The sequence below is a fragment of the Salmo salar genome, chromosome ssa23 (genome assembly GCF_905237065.1).
Source record: "Salmo salar chromosome ssa23, Ssal_v3.1, whole genome shotgun sequence".
NCBI classification, from domain to species: domain Eukaryota; kingdom Metazoa; phylum Chordata; class Actinopteri; order Salmoniformes; family Salmonidae; genus Salmo; species Salmo salar.
The window spans coordinates 41,924,021-41,945,176 of NC_059464.1; the positions used below are offsets into that span (position 1 = coordinate 41,924,021).

Genomic DNA, 21,156 nt, shown 5'->3' on the forward strand with positions numbered 1-21,156 from the left:
TAGTTATATTATTGTTCACAGTGAGTCCATGTAACTTATTATGTGACTTGTTAAGTACATTTTTACTGGACTACAGTGCATTCTAGAAGTATTCAGCTCCTTTGACTTTTTCCACATGTTACGTTATAGCCTTATTCTAAAATGGATTAAATTGTTATTTTACCTCATCAATCTACACACAATACCCCATAATGACAAAGCAAAAACAGGTTTTTAGAAATGTTGGCAAAAATAAAAAATGTAAAAATACTGAACATTTACTTATTAAGTATTCAGACTCTTTACTCAGCACTTTGTTGAATCACCTTTGGCAGCGATTACAGCCTCGAGGCTTCCTGGATATGACGCTACAAGCTCGGCACACCTGTATTTGGGAGTTTCTCCCATTCCTCTCTGCAGATCCTCTCAAGCTCTGACATGCACTGTCAACCTTATATATATTTATTTATTTCACCCTTATTTAACCAGGTAGGCTAGTTGAGAGCAAGTTCTCATTTACAACTGCGACCTGGCCAAGATAAAGCAAAGCAGACCATCCGTTTCAGTTTATTTTCTTCAGTTTAGTGACTAGTGACTATGACTCAGGTCTCTGTGGAAACATCAATGTAACCTTTGATTTTTACTCCTCACTTTCCCTTTCAGGTCCATAGGGTTTTACTGCCCCCTGCTGGAGACTGGAACACACTGCAGTCCCTGGATTTCTTTGTGCAGCTGGACGATGAGGCCCTCATCACCTGTTGTGTAGGAACCAACAAATATCCAACTCTTCAATGACTCTTATGGGAGGAAGTGAGCATTCTGTCTAGCATTAATTATTTTGTGTTATGCAATTATGTCAGTGATAAAGAAAGTCAGTAATGAGAGAATAAATAAGTCCAGTACAACCATTACCTCTCTCCTCTTTCATATCCCTCTATCATCTCTCCATGGGGGAGTACAACCATTACCTCTCTCCTCTTTCACATCCCTCTATCATCTCTCCATGGGGGAGTACAACCATTACCTCTCTCCTCTTTCACATCCCTCTATCATCTCTCCATGGGGGAGTACAACCATTACCTCTCTCCTCTTTCACATCCCTCTATCATCTCTCCATGGGGGAGAACAACCATTACCTCTCTCCTCTTTCACATCCCTCTATCATCACTCCATGGGGGAGTACAACCATTACCTCTCTCCTCTTTCACATCCCTCTATCATCTCTCCATGGGGGAGAACAACCATTACATCTCTCCTCTTTCACATCCCTCTATCATCACTCCATGGGGGAGTACAACCATTACCTCTCTCCTCTTTCACATCCCTCTATCATCTCTCCATGGGGGAGTACAACCATTACCTCTCTCCTCTTTCACATCCCTCTATCATCTCTCCATGGGGGAGTACAACCATTACCTCTCCTCTTTCACATCCCTCTATCATCTCTCCATGGGGGAGTACAACTATTACCTCTCCTCTTTCACATCCCTCTATCATCACTCCATGGGGGAGTACAACCATTACCTCTCTCCTCTTTCACATCCCTCTATCATCTCTCCATGGGGGAGTACAACCATTACCTCTCTCCTCTTTCACATCCCTCTATCATCTCTCCATGGGGGAGTACAACCATTACCTCTCTCCTCTTTCACATCCCTCTATCATCTCTCCATGGGGGAGTACAACCATTACCTCTCTCCTCTTTCACATCCCTCTATCATCTCTCCATGGGGGAGTACAACCATTACCTCTCTCCTCTTTCACATCCCTCTATCATCTCTCCATGGGGGAGTACAACCATTACCTCTCTCCTCTTTCACATCCCTCTATCATCTCTCCATGGGGGAGAACAACCATTACCTCTCTCCTCTTTCACATCCCTCTATCATCACTCCATGGGGGAGTACAACTATTACCTCTCTCCTCTTTCACATCCCTCTATCATCTCTCCATGGGGGAGTACAACTATTACCTCTCTCCTCTTTCACATCCCTCTATCATCTCTCCATGGGGGAGTACAACAATTACCTCTCTCCTCTTTCACATCCCTCTATCATCTCTCCATGGGGGAGTACAACCATTACCTCTCTCCTCTTTCACATCCCTCTATCATCTCTCCATGGGGGTGTACAACCATTACCTCTCTCCTCTTTCACATCCCTCTATCATCTCTCCATGGGGGAGTACAACCATTACCTCTCTCCTCTTTCACATCCCTCTATCATCTCTCCATGGGGGAGTACAACCATTACCTCTCTCCTCTTTCACATCCCTCTATCATCTCTCCATGGGGGAGTACAACCATTACCTCTCTCCTCTTTCACATCCCTCTATCATCACTCCATGGGGGCGTCCCAATAATCTCTCCTTCCTCCTGAAGTGTAGCATTCCTTCACTACTCCTCACAAATGTAAAAGCATTGGATTGGTGTTGGCATGGGGTAGAGGGAGTTTACATATACCAGTCATTTCCTTTAAATCCATGAAGGGAAGTGGACAAGTTCACACTTAGAAAGGAGAGATAATTGTGACACACCCCATGTGTTCTGATAACTACAGGAATGAAACCATATTGAGGTTGTCTGCTTTCTATACGGTTTAGAGAGAGACAGAACAACAGGTAAAGTTGTGGAGATTTTTACCATTTCCCCTCCCCTCCTCCCTTTCCATTCTATTCTATCAGCCACACCACTAGCTCACCTCCACACAATCCATTTACAAGTTAAAGACACACCTTGGAATAAATAACAAAGGAAAACTATTACTAGATGAAGTTTAGTGTTGTATTTTTTATTTCCCATCGCCATAAATCATATTTAATCACTGAACAGTAGCAGACCTAACTTCATCTGTTCCTGACTCTGGATAGTGGATTAAAAACACCATCAATCTCCAATGATATTAAAGTACTATTCTGAACATTACTGATATACTGAGTGGCAAGTCAAGATATCTGCTGGTTTTATTGTTTGGTCAATAGCACCACCTGCTGGACAGGTTTAATGTTGCTGGACTGAGCAGTATGGGAGGATGAAAGATGACACATTTAGGGCTGGTTTCCTGGACATCTACATTGAACATACTTTTTAGTCCAGGACTAGGATTAATCTGTGTCTGGGAAACCAGTCCATATAGTTTAGTTAGTTAGTTAGTGATACTACCTGTTGAATGCCACTGAGGAGAATTACTTAGAGACAGAGAACCAACTGAGAAAACATATCAATGGTTCTGAATGACAACCAATATACATCAACACCATACATCATCATTCATGTACAAGATTAAAACATTGCATTTAAAATATATATATTTTAATGCATAACATCTTCTGAAGATAAAATCAGTCAAATCATTGGGGTGGAATGTAGCCTAGTGGTTTTACAAGGTCAAACTCTGTCGTTCTGCCCCTGAACAAGGCAGTTAACCCACTCTTCCCCGGTAGGCCATCATTGTAAATAAGAATTTGTTCTGAACGTACTTGCCTAGATAAAGGTTCAATTTAAAAAATGTAATTGTACGTAAAACAGAGAAGAAAGAATCATAACTTCTGAGGACCATCACCACCAGCATAACTAGTATCTATGTGGACCCTACTACAGTTTAACCAGCTCAGCTATAGACTACACCAGCATGACTAGTATCTATGTGGACCCTACTACAGTTTAACCAGCTCAGCTATAGACTACACCAGCATGACTAGTATCTATGTAGACCCTACTACAGTTTAACCAGCTCAGCTATAGACTACACCAGCATGACTAGTATCTATGTGGACCCTAAAACAGTTTAACCAGCTCAGCTATAGACTACACCAGCATGACTAGTATCTATGTGGACCCTACTACAGTTTAACCAGCTCAGCTATAGACTACACCAGCATGACTAGTATCTATGTGGACCCTACTACAGTTTAACCAGCTCAGCTATAGACTACACCAGCATGACTAGTATCTATGTGGACCCTACTACAGTTTAACCAGCTCAGCTATAGACTACACCAGCATGACTAGTATCTATGTGGACCCTACTACAGTTTAACCAGCTCAGCTATAGACTACACCAGCATGACTAGTATCTATGTGGACCCTACTACAGTTTAACCAGCTCAGCAGTACCAGAAAGCCAAAACCCAGGATAGAGGGGTTGAGTGAATGTGGTCTGGACTCTGTGGAGGAGGGTCATTGTGTCAGAGACACTGTAGAAGGACAGAGTACCTGCCTTGTGATCCAGGTACACTCCTACTGTGAAGGACTGAGGGCCTGATACTTTAGTCTCAACATTATTGTTTATGAACCAATAACCACCACTAGAGCACTCTAAACTCCAGGACTTGTCATTGTCTCCAAATCCACCATCTCTCTCTGTTCTGCTGATGTCTTTATATGAGACTGCTGTAATAACATCCTCCCCACTCCACTCCACCTCCCAGTAACAGCGTCCAGACAGACCCTCTCTACACAGAACCTGGTAGTAGTATGTGAATCTGTCTGGATGGTCAGGATATGGTTGGACTTGGAATGTATAGGTCACCTTTCTGTTCCCTTCAGACAGAGAGAGGTGTGTGTGTGCTGTGTTTGGGTCCAGTGTGAGCTGACAGGAATCTGGGAGAAGAGCAGAGCAGAGACCAATGAGGGGAGTTAGAACAATAAGTTAAGTCAGATACTGTATCTACCCTGTCTTTGATTAGAGCACAGCAGAGATCAAATCAGAGAAATATGAGGAGTCAGATAGATACCCAGTCTTTGATTAGATCTACTATTGCTATATATTTCTAGAGGGATTGTTAGGAGTGTCAGTAAAAAGAGACTGTTAGTTACTTTACAATAAAGAGACTCACATTGTAACAACTGTTCTCTGGTCTTGGGCTCTGGAGGCAGTACAACATCCACTATATTCACTACAGACACACAAACACATTGACAGAGAGAGAGAATGTTATCATCATACCATATTCCACATGTATATGACTAGTAGGGAACTTTCAATGGTCTAAAGTTGATGTTCTTATTATTTTCAACACACCTGTAGTGGAGATCTTGGTCCATTCTCCTTTAAGGAAGTCTTCTAGTTTCTCTCTCAGTTCAGACACAGTCTTACTCACATCTCCAAAGTACTGAAGAGGACGGACAACGATGCTGGGTAAGTCTGAAGATATACTGGTATTGGAGAGAGACTGATAACTCTGGAGAGAGAGAGAGAGATAGAGAGATAGAGAGAGAGACGGACGGACAGAGAGAGAGAGACAGAGAGAGAGCCGGACGGACGGACAGAGAGAGAGAGAGAGAGGGGGACAGAGAGAGAGAGAGGGACAGAGAGAGAGAGAGAGAGACAAGAGAGAGAGAGACAGAGGGATACAGAGAGAGAGACACAGAGGGACAGAGAGAGACACACACAGAGAGACAGAGAGGGGGACACACAGAGAGACACATACAGAGAGACAGAGAGGGGGACACACACAGAGAGAGGGACACACAGAGAGAGACAGAGGGGGACACACACACAGAGACAGAGGGGGACACACACACACAGAGACAGAGAGGGGGACACACACAGAGAGGGGGACACACACAAAGAGACAGAGAGGGGGACACAGAGAGACAGAGAGGGGAACACAGAGAGACAGAGGGGGACACGGAGAGACAAAGGGATGGAGACAGAGGGAGAGGGACAGGACAACATAATGATTGAGATGAATAGTTTCACATGAAGTTAATTTCATATCACATGTAACAAGACAGTTTAGTTACCTGGAGGAAATGGATGTGATCCTCTGTGTGTGAGAGCTGCTCCAGCTCAGTGCTTCTCTTCCTCAGCTCAGCTATCTCCTGCTTCAGTTGCTCCAGGAGTCCTTCAGCTTGACTCACTTGAGCCATCTCTTGGGCTCTGATCAGCTCCTTCACCTCAGAGCTCCTTCTCTCAATGGAGCGGATCAGCTCAGTAAAGATCTGATCACTGTCCTCCACTGCTGCCTGTGCAGAGCGCTGTTGAGAGAGAGAGAGAGAGAGCTGTTGAGAGAGAGAGAGAGACAGAGAGAGACACACAGAGACAGAGAGAGAGAGACAGAGAGAGAGGGACAGCGAGAGAGAGACAGAGAGAGAGAGAGAGAGGGACAGCGAGAGAGAGACAGAGAGACAGAGAGACAGAGAGAGACACAGAGGAGAGACACAGAGGAGAGACAGAGAGGGACAGAGAGAGAGAGAGACTAACTTGTCATCCTCATTACACTAACACCCCCCTCCTAAAAACACATTACGTGCCACCACAACCTCCACACCATCACATTATACAGTACCCAACACCACAGTACAATACACCATCCAGCACCACATTCCAACCGTACATCCAACCCCTCCTCTCCAGCCGTACAGACAGCCCCCCTGAGCCCCCATACCTCCTGAAACATCTCCACACTGTTGATCATTTTGGAAAACTCAAACTCAACCCTAAGCCGTCAACAGTAATGGCATTACCCTGGCAACACAATAAAAACATGATGAACAGTCTGTCATTGCAGAAAACGGACACCCCTCCCCAACTCCCAGGTCAACCTGAGCCAACCAGCTATTGGTGTCCAGGGCTCCATGTAATACCCTCCACTGGACGACCCCTGACCTTTCCAGCACTGGGAGCTTATAGAGCACCCTCCACCTATACCCTGCCATGCTCTCAGCCCCCACAACCCCCTGCCACTGATGCCCCTTCCCTCCCGCTAAGCCCACCTCCGTACGGTACAGTAGCCTCTGTGCTGCTTTGAGTCAGAACGCTGCCACCCTGCTCTCCAGGTCCACCAAACCCAGTGATCAGTGGTTCCTCCCATACCCACGGCCCAGGCACCACACCCCCCTCTCGTGTGGGTCTCAGCAGCTGCCAGGCCCTCAGTACTGCACCATAGAAATCAGAGACCCCTGCTGTATTGAGTCTCTCCTGCCGCATGATGAAGAGCTGCTGATCCAGTCACAAACCCAATTCAGTTTTCCATAAATGGCACCAAAAAATTTCTACCTTTTTAATTTACCACTACAATCTGTTCTTAGGACCAAGCCATAAAAAAATATATTATAATAATAATAATGATAACTGGTTTACGTTTTAACTACCAGCAATTGGTAAAAACATTGTCCGCTGCCCAAACTTACATCATTAGAAATAATAGGTAATCCTGATTAAAATGGTGTACAACTTCAAACCATTAAAATAAATACATCTATTAGAGATAATTGGAGAAATAGACAGACATGTCCCTATTTCCCCAAAACAATGACAGTCTTTTATTTAACCAACTTACCATTTATCTACCACCATTTGACTCGTGTTTAACATTTAGTGGTTTGTAATCTAGTGGTTAAGAGTGTTGGGCCGTAACAGAAAGGTGGCTGGTTCGAATCCCCGAGCCGACTAGGTGAAAAATCTGTAAATCGCCTTTTTTAGGCAGATTTAGGCTATTAACCCTGGTGGCTCTGGATAAGAGTGTCTGATAAATGACTCACATGTAAACTAGGCCTCTGTGAAAGGGTGGCAGTTAGCCTAGTGGTTAGAGTGTAGAGGTGACAGGTAGTCTAGTGGTTAGAGTGTAGAGGTGGCAGGTAACCTAGTGGTTAGAGTGTAGAGGTGACAGGTAATCTAGTGGTTAGAGTGTAGAGGTGACAGGTAGCCTAGTGGTTAGAGTGTAGAGGTGACAGGTAGCCTAGTGGTTAGAGTGTAGAGGTGACAGGTAGTCTAGTGGCCAGTTACCGAAATGTTGCTGGATCGAATCCCCGAGTTGACAAGGTAAAAATCTGTCGTTCTGACCCTGAACAAGGCAGTTGGATACTTTTCACGTTACCAACTTCTTCTTCTTCTATGATATAATGGAGGTCCTCAAACCAACGTTAAAGGTGCATGGCGCCACCTACTGTGCTGGAGTGTTTAATCACGGTTTACAACATTTGTAAATCCTCCAACCTAACTCAGTACTTCTGAGAAAATAAAAAAGAGCCCTACTAACTTCTAATAGACCCTCCCCCATCCCCCAAATCCTTTCCAAACCCCGTCCAACCTCAATGACCCTACACTTCAATCTTTCCCTCTCTTCAATATCCTTACAACAATATAACAACACATGCTCCACCGTTTCATTGACCAGACCCTCCAGACACAAACCATTCACATGCTGTCAACCAGATGGAATGACCAGTTCAATGTACAATGTCCTAAACACAATCGAGGAAACACCACCTCTTCCTTCCTAATCTGACCTTTGAATCTTGGTCCACTGATCTTTCTTTGGAGGGCATATAAATGCCTACCCTTGTGCTCAGAGTCCCATCTCTTCTGCCACAAATGGCTCTGATCAAAATGGTTCTGATCTTACATTTGGCCTCACCTCTACCCAGTGGAACATTAATATCATATATATTTTGTTTTAAAGCTCTTTTAGCTAACTGGTCTACAATTTCATTCCCTTCCACACCTGAATGTGCTGGGACCCAGCAGAATCTCACTACTACACCCATTCTGTCAATTCTCCATAATAACATTGATACCTCCAATAGTATGGCAGCTGCTCGGCCTCCGACTACAAGACACTACAGAGGGTAGTGCCAACGGCCCAGTACATACTGGGGCGAAGCTTCCTGCCATCCAGGACCTCTATACCAGGCGGTGTCAGAGGAAGGCCCTAAAAATTGTAAACGACTCCAGCCACCCTAGTCATAGACTGTTCTCTCTGCTACCGCACGGCAAGCGGTACCGGAGCGCCAAGTCTAGGTCCAAGAGGCTTCTGTTATCATCTATGCATAGTCACTTTAATAACTCTACCTACATGTACATATTACCTCAACTAACTGGTGCCCCAGCACATTGACTCTGTACCGGTTCCCCCCTGTATATAGTCTCACTACTGTTATTTTACTGCTGCTCTTTAATCACTTGTTACTTTTATTTCTTATTCTTATCCGTATTTCTTTAAACTGCATTGTTGGTTAGGGGCTCATAAGTAAGCATTTCACAGTAAGTTCTACACCTGTTGTATTCGGTGCATGTAACTAATACATTTGATTTGATTTAGTAGGTCACTCCTATTAGATTTACCAGATGACAAACAATTCAGTACAGACAGAGAATCTGAGCATACTATAATTCTAACAGGTTGTACGTCCTCCACCCACTGGAGGACAACTATTATCACCAACAGTTCAACTGAGTATACTGACAGTTCATCTGTTAGTCTTCTATCTGCACATCACATTCAGGAAGGTAAACACCTGCTCCTGTGTGCCCACTATCTGGGTCCTTGGATCCATCTGTGAAAAGAGGTAAAAAAGCATAACAACTTCTACCAATGTAACTGTCAACCAGTTTCCCTTTATCACCGACTTCTGACCCATCTTTTCTCTACCAAGGTTAGATCAACAACAGGATCTGGGAGTAACCATGGAGGAACATCCCCTATCACCACAGGAGGACCAACCTCCAACTCCCTCAAACCACTCTCATCAGCAAGCTTTCCAACTGTCCAACCAAAACCACTGCCTTGTCTACTAGTATATTCCCAACAGTCATCTAGAACAGTAGCAGTGTGATGCTCAACCTCACAGCCTTTCAACCCAATAAGATAATGACCATTTATTATACCGTATATCCAAAGGCATCTCACCTGCCTCCACTAGTACGACACATACAGATGTTGATTTAAATGCACCAATACATATCCTTAAAGCTATATACTGGATTCTGTCCAGCTTCTGAAGACAAGTCTTTGCTGCTGTTCCATAAACTATACACCCGTAATCAATTGTCATCCTGATCAGAGCTCTATAAATATCCATCAACGATTGTCTGTCAGCACCCCATTCATAACCAGAGACCCACACAACCAACTACCATGAAAGTGATGGAATGAGAGAGAGAGAGACATCGCTACAACACTGTACATAGACATAATATAACGTTTCTTCTTCTTTGGAGTTTAACGGCAGTTGGCATCCAATATGTTGCATTACTGCCACCAACTGGAAAATAATATAAATCTATTTTACTTTGAGATACAAAGTGGGAAAAGGGGAAATGATGATAATACTAAATAAAACCCTTCCAACTAACCCTACAGTCATCAAAAACCCACTACCCCATTCCACTACTTTGACCCTATCTGCTCCTGCACCATGCCAACGACCTGGGAGGACGGACACCACCACTCAACACACCCTGGAACTCTTCTGAAGTCAAATCTCGTATGACCAAATACTTCTCTGGTTCTGAGCTCTTCACCACACCTTCTACCTCACTTAACTCTCCCTCATTCATTTCCATTTCACCTCCAGAACTCAGTCTGGCGCACGGCTCACTCTGTTTGCTCTTGAATTATAACATTTGAAATGTCTCTATTCCTTTGAAACTTTTGTCAGTGTAATGTTTATTGTTCATTCATGGTTGATAATTTCACTTACGTTTATTATCTATTTCACTTGCTTTGGCAATGTAAACATATGTTTCCCATGCCAATAAAGACCTTTGAATTGAATTGAGAGAGAGCTCCATGTTCATGTATAGGGGACATGAGGTAGTCGTGGTTACTCATGATTATGTGATGAGGTAGCCCCGCCTGCGACTTCAAAATTAGTGTCGTCCCAATAGGGAACGTCCTCTTGGTGTAATGGTCTAGATGTTGGTTTCTCCTGCAGTAGACCTGGGTTCATATCCCGTTGGTTACATTAAGCAGTCTATTCTCTGGAAGGGCTACAGACAGCCTGTTCCCAACAGTGGGGTCAGTGGGATTGGAGAGGGGCCTCTCTCCTCTCAATCTCTCTTTCTCTCTCTCTCTGACTGGAGGAGAGAAGTGAAATTGTGTGTCTCTGGTCAACAATACTCACCTTGAGAGACTCCACAGCCTGTTGGAGCTCCTTCAGCTCCTTCTCTCCTGGAATCTCTGCTGGACCTTCTGCTGACTCATCCCCAGCTGCTTCTGTGGAGAATCACTCTTCAATGAGCTATCAAGCTTTATTAGTCCAGTAGATCAATAGTATAGTAATGTGACATAGAGCCCATAGAGAGTAAGTAGGTACCTGTGTGAATTTATGTTATTATGTTGCTATCTGAATGATTATAGCTTTTATGGCAGGCGTACATGTATCAAGGGGTTGAGACTGAACTTTGGACTCATAAAAGGGCGTTCAAAATAAAAATAGTGTTTGACTTTAGAAAATGGTGATACATTTGGAGAGTCTGGGTTAACATATCTATATAATCAAGGTTTGTGTTCATATTTGTTCTGCCGTGGATCTATTTCATTTGAATGATCTCATATTCAAACAGCCTTAGTTCCTACTGTATCTTTAATTCTTTGTTTACCAGACAGTCACAAACAAGTTGTTCTGGTCTTACCTGTTTCTCAGTCCTCTCTGCTGCAGCTGACACTGTATCATGGCCTTTATGTTCATCCATCACACACAGCAGACAGATACACTGCTGATCGGTATGACAGTAAACCTCCAGCAGTTTGTCATGATGAGAGCAGATCTTCTCCTGTAGTTGTGTGGTGGCTTTGACCAGCTTGTGCTTCTTCAAAGCAGGAGATTCATAGTGAGATTGGAGATGAGTCTCACAGTAAGAGGCCAGACATACCAGATAGGACATGAGGGCTTTTTGCTTTCTGGTCCCAGTGCAGACATCACACGCCACATCTCCAGGTCCAGCATAGCACAGAGCATGTGGGGGAGCAGCCTGGAGTCCTGTCTTTTTCAGTTTCTCCACTACCTCAGCCAACATGTTATTTTTCCTCAGAGTAGGCCTTGGTGTGAAGGTCTCTCTGCACTGAAGACAGCTATAGACCCCTTTCAGAACATCCTGATCCCAGCAGCCCTCAATACAGCTCCTACAGTAACTGTGTCCACAGGGAATAGTCACCGGCTCCTTCAGTAGATCCAGACAGACAGAACAACAGAACTGGTCCTGGTCCAGCAGAACTCCCTGCTTAGCCATTTGTACGGTTGTTCACTCTCACACAGACAGACGACACAAAGACTCAGATCAGTTTCGTTTCCACAGAAGTGAGTTTTTGGGAGGTATGGAATTTCTGGTTCTGCCAGATAGGTGAGTTTAGAGGGAGGAGGAGAGAGAGAGAACTGCATGCAACGGGGAGAAGGAGAAAAATATTTTAGTTCCTAGGTTTGGACCCTTAATATGGAATACATTAAATAGAGGGGTTAGAATATATAAAGGTTAACAGTTTCTATGAAGTACATATTATATTTTTTTTTATTACCTTTTATAATGCCGTATTATACACTAATGTGTTATAACACTGATTATAAGTGTCTATAATAATTAATAAGTGGTTGTAATGTGGAGGGGACTTGATATTTACACAATGTACTGTAGGTGAAATGAATACTGTATGTATTGACTGATCATTGAGAATGAGGTAATACTTTACATTACAGTGTGGATATTACTGTTAGGCCTAGGGTCAGGGTTAGAGGTACTACATTCAGCAGTAACCCTAGACATATCTAGGACTAAACAGAGAATTAATTTTACAATCAGAGTTCTTTGTATCTCATCTTAGTCATACAGATCCCCCCCACATCTTATAGGTGGACGGGGTTATGAACATATCCAATACATTATTTCTGAAACCAGATGAAATGAAACTGTCTTTCAGCAGGAAAAGCTTCTCTAATAATCCTAACCATGGCTGGGTGTCTTCAGAGACTGAGAGGTATAGAGACACACTGTCAAGTCAAAACAACTGACTGTGCTTTCATGTCCAAACACTTATACTATTCTAGTCATTATATTATATTGTATTATATTCTATGATACTATATTATATCCATAGTCTCCACTCAGTATAGTGTTAATGATGACTGTTTGTTGTGTACATTGATTGAATGGTTAGGACTATCTCTCTGTAGTCACAGTTTAACCTGTTGGGGCTAGGGGGCAGTATTGAGAATTTTGAAAAAAATATGTGCCCATTTTTAACTGCCTCCTACACCAACTCAGAAGCTAGAATATGCATATTATTGTTCAGGTTTGGATAGAAAACACTCTGAATTTTCTAAAACTGTTTGAATGGTGTCTGTAAGTATAACAGAACTCATATGGCAGTCAAAACCCTGAGACAAATTCTGACAGGAAGTGGATACCTGATGTATTGAATTACCTTTAACCTGTTATGGCTAGGGGGCAGTATTTTCACGGCTGGATAAAAAACGTACCCGATTTAATCTGGTTACTACTCCTGCCCAGTAACTAGAATATGCATATAATTATTGGCTTTGGAAAGAAAACACTCCAAAGTTTCTAAAACTGTTTGAATGGTGTCTGTGAGTATAACAGAACTCAAATGGCAGGTCAAAACCTGAGAGATTCCTTTACAGGAAGTGGCCTGTCTGACCATTTCTTGAACTTCTTTGCCATCTCTATCTTTTACAAAGGATCTCTGCTCTAACGTGACACTTCCTACGTCTTCCATGGGCGCTCAGAGCCCGGGAAAAACCTGAATGTCGTCATCCCAGCCCCAGGCTGAAACACATTATCACCTTTCTCAAGTGGCCGATCAAGGGACTGTGGGCTTAGGCGTGTGCCCTGGCCGCCCCCGTCTTTGTGATTTTTCCTCTGTTTGCCGAAAAGGAGATTCCCGGTCGGAATATTATTGCTTTTCTACGAGATAAATTGCATAAAAATTAATTTTAAACAGCGGTTGACATGCTTCGAAGTACTGTAATGGAATATTTAGAATTTTTTTGTCACGAATTGCGCCATGCGCACGACCCTGATTTACTATTTCGGATAGTGTCTGGGACGCACGAACAAAACGCCGCTATTCGGATATAACGATGGATTATTTTGGACCAAACCAACATTTATTATTGAAGTAGCAGTCCTGGGAGTGCATTCTGACGAAGACAACAAAAGGTAATCAAACTTTTATAACAGTAAATCTGATTTTGGTGAAGGCTAAACTTGCCGGGTGTCTAAATAGCTAGCCCGTGATGGCTGGGCTATGTACTTAGAATATTGCAAAATGTGCTTTCACCAAAAAGCTATTTTAAAATCGGACATATCGAGTGCATAGAGGAGTTCTGTATCTATAATTCTTAAAATAATTGTTGTGCTTTTTGTGAACGTTTATCGTGAGTAATTTAGTAAATTGTTAGCAAATTCCCGGAAGTTTGCGGGGGAGAGTAGAGCGTCACGCGCTAGTAAAAAGCTGTTTTTTGATATAAATATGAACTTGATTGAACAAAACATGCATGTATTGTATAACATAATGTCCTAGGTGTGTCATCTGATGAAGATCATCAAAGGTTAGTGCTGCATTTAGCTGTCTTCTGGGTTTTTGTGACATTATATGCTAGCTTGAAAAATGGGTGTCTGATTATTTCTGGCTTGGTACTCTGCTGACATAATCTAATGTTTTGCTTTCGCTGTAAAGCCTTTTTGAAATCGGACAGTGTGGTTAGATAAAGGAGAGTCTTGTCTTTAAAATGCTGTGAAATAGTCATATGTTTGAAAAATTGAAGTTTTTGTATTTTTGAGGAATTTGTAATTCGCGCCACGCCTATCATTGGATATTGGAGCAGGTGTTCCGCTAGCGGAACGTCTAGATGTAAGAGGTTAAAATCTGACACCGTGATTGCATAAAGGAGTTCTGTATCTATAATTCTTTAAATAATTGTTATGTATTTTGTAAACGTTTATCAAGAGTAATTTAGTAAATTCACCGGAAGTTTTTGGTGTGTATGCTAGTTCTGAACGTCACATGCTAATGTAAAAAGCTGGTTTTTGATATAAATATGAACTTGATTGAACTAAACATGCATGTATTGTATAACATAATGTCCTAGGAGTGTCATCTGATGAAGATCATCAAAGGTTAGTGCTGCATTTAGCTGTGGTTTTGGTTTTTGTGATATATATACTAGCTTGAAAAATGGCTGTGTGATTATTTCTGGCTGGGTACTCTCTTAACTTACATCTAGACGTTCCGCTAGCGGAACACCTGCTCCAATATCCAATGATAGGCGTGGCGCGAATTACAAATTCCTCAAAAATACAAAAACTTCAATTTTTCAAACATATGACTATTTCACAGCATTTTAAAGACAAGACTCTCCTTTATCTAACCACACTGTCCGATTTCAAAAAGGCTTTACAGCGAAAGCAAAACATTAGATTATGTCAGCAGAGTACCCAGCCAGAAATAATCAGACACCCATTTTTCAAGCTAGCATATAATGTCACAAAAACCCAGAAGACAGCTAAATGCAGCACTAACCTTTGATGATCTTCATCAGATGACACACCTAGGACATTATGTTATACAATACATGCATGTTTTGTTCAATCAAGTTCATATTTATATCAAAAAACAGCTTTTTTACTAACAATTTACTAAATTACTCACGATAAACGTTCACAAACAGCATAACAATTATTTTAAGAATTATAGATACAGACCTCCACTATGCACTCGATATGTCCGATTTTAAAATAGCTTTTTGGTGAAAGCACATTTTGCAATATTCTAAGTACATAGCCCAGCCATCACGGGCTAGCTATTTAGACACCCGGCAAGTTTAGCCTTCACCAAAATCAGATTTACTATTACAAAAATGTTATTACCTTTTGTTGTCTTCGTCAGAATGCACTCCCAGGACTGCTACTTCAATAACAAATGTTGGTTTGGTCCCAAATAATCCATCGTTATATCCGAATAGCGGCGTTTTGTTCGTGCGTTCCAGAAACTATCCGAAATGGTAAATCAGGGTCCTGCGCATGGCGCAATTTGTGACAAAAAAATTCTAAATATTCCATTACCGTACTTCGAAGCATGTCAACCGCTGTTTAACCTGTTAGGGCTAGGGGGCAGCATTGACACGGCTGGATAAAAAACATACCCGATTTAATCTGGTTACCACTCCTACTCAGTAACTAGAATATGCATATACTTATTACATATGGATAGAAAACACCCTAAATTTCTAAAACTGTTTGAATGGTGTCTGTGAGTATAACAGAACTCAAATGGCAGGTCAAAACCTGAGAGATTCCTTTACAGGAAGTGGCCTGTCTGACCATTTGTTGAACTTCTTTTCCATCTCTATCATTTACTAAGGATCTCTGCTCTAACATGACACTTCCCACGTCGTCCATAGGCGCTCAGAGCCCGGGAAAAAACAGAATGTCGTCATTCCAGCCCCAGGCTGAAACACATTATCGCCTTTCTCAAGTGGCCGATCAAGAGACACTAGCTTATGCGCGTGACCCGACCGCCCCCGCCTTTGGGATTTTTTCCTCTGTTTGCCGAAAAGGAGATTCCCTGTCGGAATATTATCGCTTTTCTACGAGAAAAATGTCGTAAAAATTGATTTTAAACAGCGGTTGACATGCTTCGAAGTACGGTCATGGAATACTTAGAATTTTATTGTCACGAATTGCGCCAAGCGCGTGACACTTCTTTACTATTTCGGATAGTGTCTGGAACGCACGAACAAAACGCCGCTATTCGGATATAACGATGGATTATTTTGGACCAAACCAACATTTGTTATTGAAGTAGCTGTCCTGGGTGTGTATTCTGACGAAGACAACAAAAGGTAATGAAATTTTTTTAATAGTAAATATGATTATGGTGAGTGCTAAACTTGCCGGGTGTCTAAATAGCGAGCCCGTGATGCCTGGGCTATGTACTTAGAATATTGCAAAATGTGCTTTCACCAAAAAGCTATTTTAAAATCGGACATATCGAGTGCATAGAGGAGGTCTGTATCTATAATTCTTAAAATAATTGTTATGCTTTTTGTGAACGTTTATCGTGAGTAATTTAGTAAAATGTTAGCGAATTCCCCGGAAGTTTGCGGGGTATGCTAGTTCTGAACGCGACACGCTATAATGTAAAAAGCTGGTTTTTGATATAAATATGAACTTGATTGAACAAAACATGCATGTATTGTATAACATAATGTCCTAGGGTTGTCATCTGATGAAGATCATCAAAGGTGAGTGCTGCATTTAGCTGTCTTCTGGGTTTTGGTGACATTATATGCTGGCTTGAAAAATGGGTGTCTGATTATTTCTGGCTTGGTACTCTGCTGACATAATCTAATGTTTTGCTTTCGTTGTAAAGCCTTTTTGAAATCGGACAGTGTGGTTAGATTAACGAGAGTCTTATCTTTAAATGGCTGTAAAATAGTCATATGTTTGAGAAATTGAAGTAATAGGATTTTTAAGGTTTTGAAAATCGCGCCACAGGATAGCCATGGCTGTTACGTAGGTGGGACGAATTCGTCCCGCCTAGCCTAGAGAGGTTAAAATCAATTTTTATGCAATTTATCTCGTAAAAAAGCGATAATATTCCGACCGGGAATCTCCTTTTCGGCAAACAGAGGAAAAATCACAAAGATGGGGGCGGCCAGGGCACGCGCCTAAGCCCACAGTCCCTTGATCGGCCACTTGACAAAGGCGATAATGTGTTTCAGCCTGGGGCTGGGATGACGACATTCAGGTTTTTCCCGGGCTCTGAGCACCCATGGAAGACGTAGGAAGTGTCACGTTAGAGCAGAGATCCTTTGTAAAAGATAGAGATGGCAAAGAAGTTCAAGAAATGGTCAGACAGGCCACTTCCTGTAAAGGAATCTCTCAGGTTTTGACCTGCCATTTGAGTTCTGTTATACTCACAGACACCATTCAAACAGTTTTAGAAACTTTGGAGTGTTTTCTATCCAAAGCCAATAATTATATGCATATTCTAGTTACTGGGCAGGAGTAGTAACCAGATTAAATCGGGTACGTTTTTTATCCAGCCGTGAAAATACTGCCCCCTAGCCATAACAGGTTAACATAATGTAATGTTTTGCTTTCGCTGTAAAGCCTTTTTGAAATCGGACAATGTGGTTAGATTAACGAGAGTCTTGTCTTTAAAATGGTGTAAAATAGTCATATGTTTGAGAAATTGAAGTTTTAGCATTTTTAAGGTTTTTGTATTTTCGGGCCACTCGATTCCACTGGCTGTTGACTAGGTGGGATGATTTCGTCCCACATACCCGAGAGAGGTTAAGATCCACAACATTTATTCCATGGGACAAAACTAGGTCCAGAGTATGACTGTGGCAGTGAGTAGGTCCAGAGACATGTTGGACAAAACCCACTGAGTCGATGATGGCACCGAAAGCCTTTTGGAGTGGGTCTGTGGACTTTTCCATGTGAATATTAAAGTCACCAAAAATTTGAATATTATCTGCTATGACTACAATGTCCAATAGGAATTCAGGGAACTCAGTGAGGAATGCTGTATATGGCCCAGGAGGCCTGTAAACTGTAGCTATAAAAAGTAATTGAGTAGGCTGCATAGATTTCATGACTAGAAGCACAAAAGACGAAAACGGCGGGGGTTTTTTTGTAAATTGAAATTTGCTATCGTAAATGTTAGCAACACCTCCGCCTTTGCGGGAGGCACGGGGGATAAGGTCACTAGTGTAACCAGGAGGTGAGGCCTCATTTAACACTGTAAATTCATCAGGCTTAAGCCATGTTTCAGTCAGGCCAATCACATCAAGATTATGATCAGTGATTAGTTCATTGACTATAACTGCCTTTGAAGTGAGGAATCTAACATTAAGTAGCCATATTTTGAGATGTGAGGTATCACGATCTCTTTCAATAATGGCAGGAATGGAGGAGGTCTTTATTCTAGTGAGATTGCTAAGGCGAACACCGCCATGTTTAGTTTTGCCCAACCTAGGTTGAGGCACAGACACAATCTCAATGGGGATAGCTGAGCTGACTACACTGACTGTGCTAGTGACAGACTCCACTAAACTAGCAGGCTGGCTAACAGCCTGCTGCCTGGCCTGCACCCTATTTCATTGTGGAGCTAGGGGAGTTAGAGCCCTGTCTATGTTCATAGACAAGATGAGAGCACCCCTCCAGCTGGGATGGAGTCCGTCACTCCTCAACAGGCCAGGCTTGGTCCTGTTTGTGGGTGAGTCCCAGAAAGAGGGCCAGTTATCTACAAATTCTATCTTTTGGGAGGGGCAGAAAAGAGTTTTCAACCAGCGATTGAGTTGTGAGACTCTGCTGTAGAGCTCATCACTCCCCCTAACTGGGAGGGGGCCAGAGACAATTACTCGATGCCAACACATCTTTCTAGCTGATTTACACGCTGAAGCTATGTCGCGCTTCGTGACCTCTGACTGTTTCATCATAACATCGTTGGTGCCGACGTGGATAACAATATCTCTATACTCTCTACACTCGCCAGTTTTAGCTTTAGCCAGCACCATCTTCAGATTAGCCTTAACATCGGTAGCCCTCCCCTGGTAAACAGTGTATGATAGCTGGATGATTCGTTTTAAGTCTAATACTGCGGGAAATGGAGTCGCCCATGACTAGGGTTTTCAATCTGTCAGAGCTAATGGTGGGAAGCTTCGGCGTCTCAGACCCCGTAACGGGAGGAGTAGAGACCAGAGAAGGCTCGGCCTCTGACTCCGACTCGCTGCTTAATGGGGAGAACCGGTTGAAAGTTTCTGTCGGCTGAATGAGCGACACCGGTTGAGCATTCCTACAGCATTTCCCTCCAGAAGCCATGTTTGGTGCCTAGTGAATATGACTCAGGTCTCTGTGGAAACATCAATGTAACCTTTGATTTTTACTCATCACTTTCCCTATCAGGTCCATAGGGGTTTACTGCCCCCTGCTGGAGAACGGAGCACACTGCAGTCCCTGGATTTCTTTGTGCAGCTGGACGATGAGGCCCTCATCACCTGTTGTGTAGGATCCAACAAATATCCAACGCTTCAAAGACTCGTATGGGAGGAAGTGAGCATTCTGTCTAGCATTAATTATTTTGTGTTATGCAATTATGTTAGTGATAAAGAAAGTCAGTAATGAGAGAATAAATAAGTCCAGTACAACCATTACCTCTCTCCTCTTTCACATCCCTCTATCATCTCTCCATGGGGGAGTACAACCATTACCTCTCTCCTCTTTCACATCCCTCTATCATCTCTCCATGGGGGAGTACATCCATTACCTCTCTCCTCTTTCACATCCCTCTATCATCTCTCCATGGGGGAGTACAACCATTACCTCTCTCCTCTTTCACATCCCTCTATCATCTCTCCATGGGGGTGTCCCAATAATCTCTCCTTCCTCCTGAAGTGTAGCATTCCTTCACTACTCCTCACAAATGTAAAAGCATTGGATTGGTGTTGGCATGGGGTAGAGGGAGTTTACATATACCAGTCATTTCCTTTAAATCCATGAAGGGAAGTGGGAGAGAGAGAGAATCAGATAAAGTTGTGGAGATAAAGGAATATGTGAGAAGAAACCCTCCAGGTACAGATACTGTATGTAGAACCATAGTAAATACCTGTATGGACTATCAATACAGATACTGTATGTAGAACCATAGTAAAGCCCAGTATGGACTATCAATACAGATACTGTATGTAGAAACATAGTAAAGTCCAGTATGGACTATCAATACAGATACTGTATGTAGAACCATAGTAAGGTCCAGTATGGACTATCAATACAGATACTGTATGTAGAACCATAGGAAAGTCCAGTATGGACTATCAATACAGATACTGTATGTAGAACCATATTAAAGCCCGGTATGGACAATCAATACAGGTTCTGAATGTAGAACCATATTAAAGCCCGGTATGGACTATCAATACAGGTACTGTATTTAAAACCTTAGTCCATACTGGGCTTTACTCAGGTTCTTTATACAGTACCAGTATTGATAGTCCATACTGGGCTTTACTAAGGTTCTATATACAGTACCAGTATTGATAGTCCATACTGGGCATTACTATCAATACAGGCGCTGTATGTAGAACCATAGTAAAGCCCATTATGGACTATCAATACAGACACTGTATGTAGAACCATAGTAAAGCCCAGTATGGACTATCAATACAGACACTGTATGTAGAACCATAGTAAAGTCCAGTATGGACTATCAATACAAAGTGACCATGTAGAATCAGGCCCAGTTCAATGAGAGGAAGTCTTAACAGAACTGGGGGATGACAGCCATGAAATGGGTGGGTGGAGATCTAATATTTTTTAGTGCCAAACACTAAAGTATGATATTGTAATACATCTACACCCTATTCCCTATGTAGAACACTACTTTAGACCTGGTCAGAAGCACCGTAGTGCACTACATAGGGAATAGGGA

At 42.5% G+C, this 21,156-nt stretch overlaps 1 pseudogene; it reads right to left on the bottom strand.

Annotated features, from left to right (window-relative positions):
• Positions 1-4,052: 4,052 nt before the first annotated feature.
• Positions 4,053-12,013, bottom strand: LOC106584666 (tripartite motif-containing protein 16-like protein; annotated as a pseudogene).
• Positions 12,014-21,156: the final 9,143 nt, after the last annotated feature.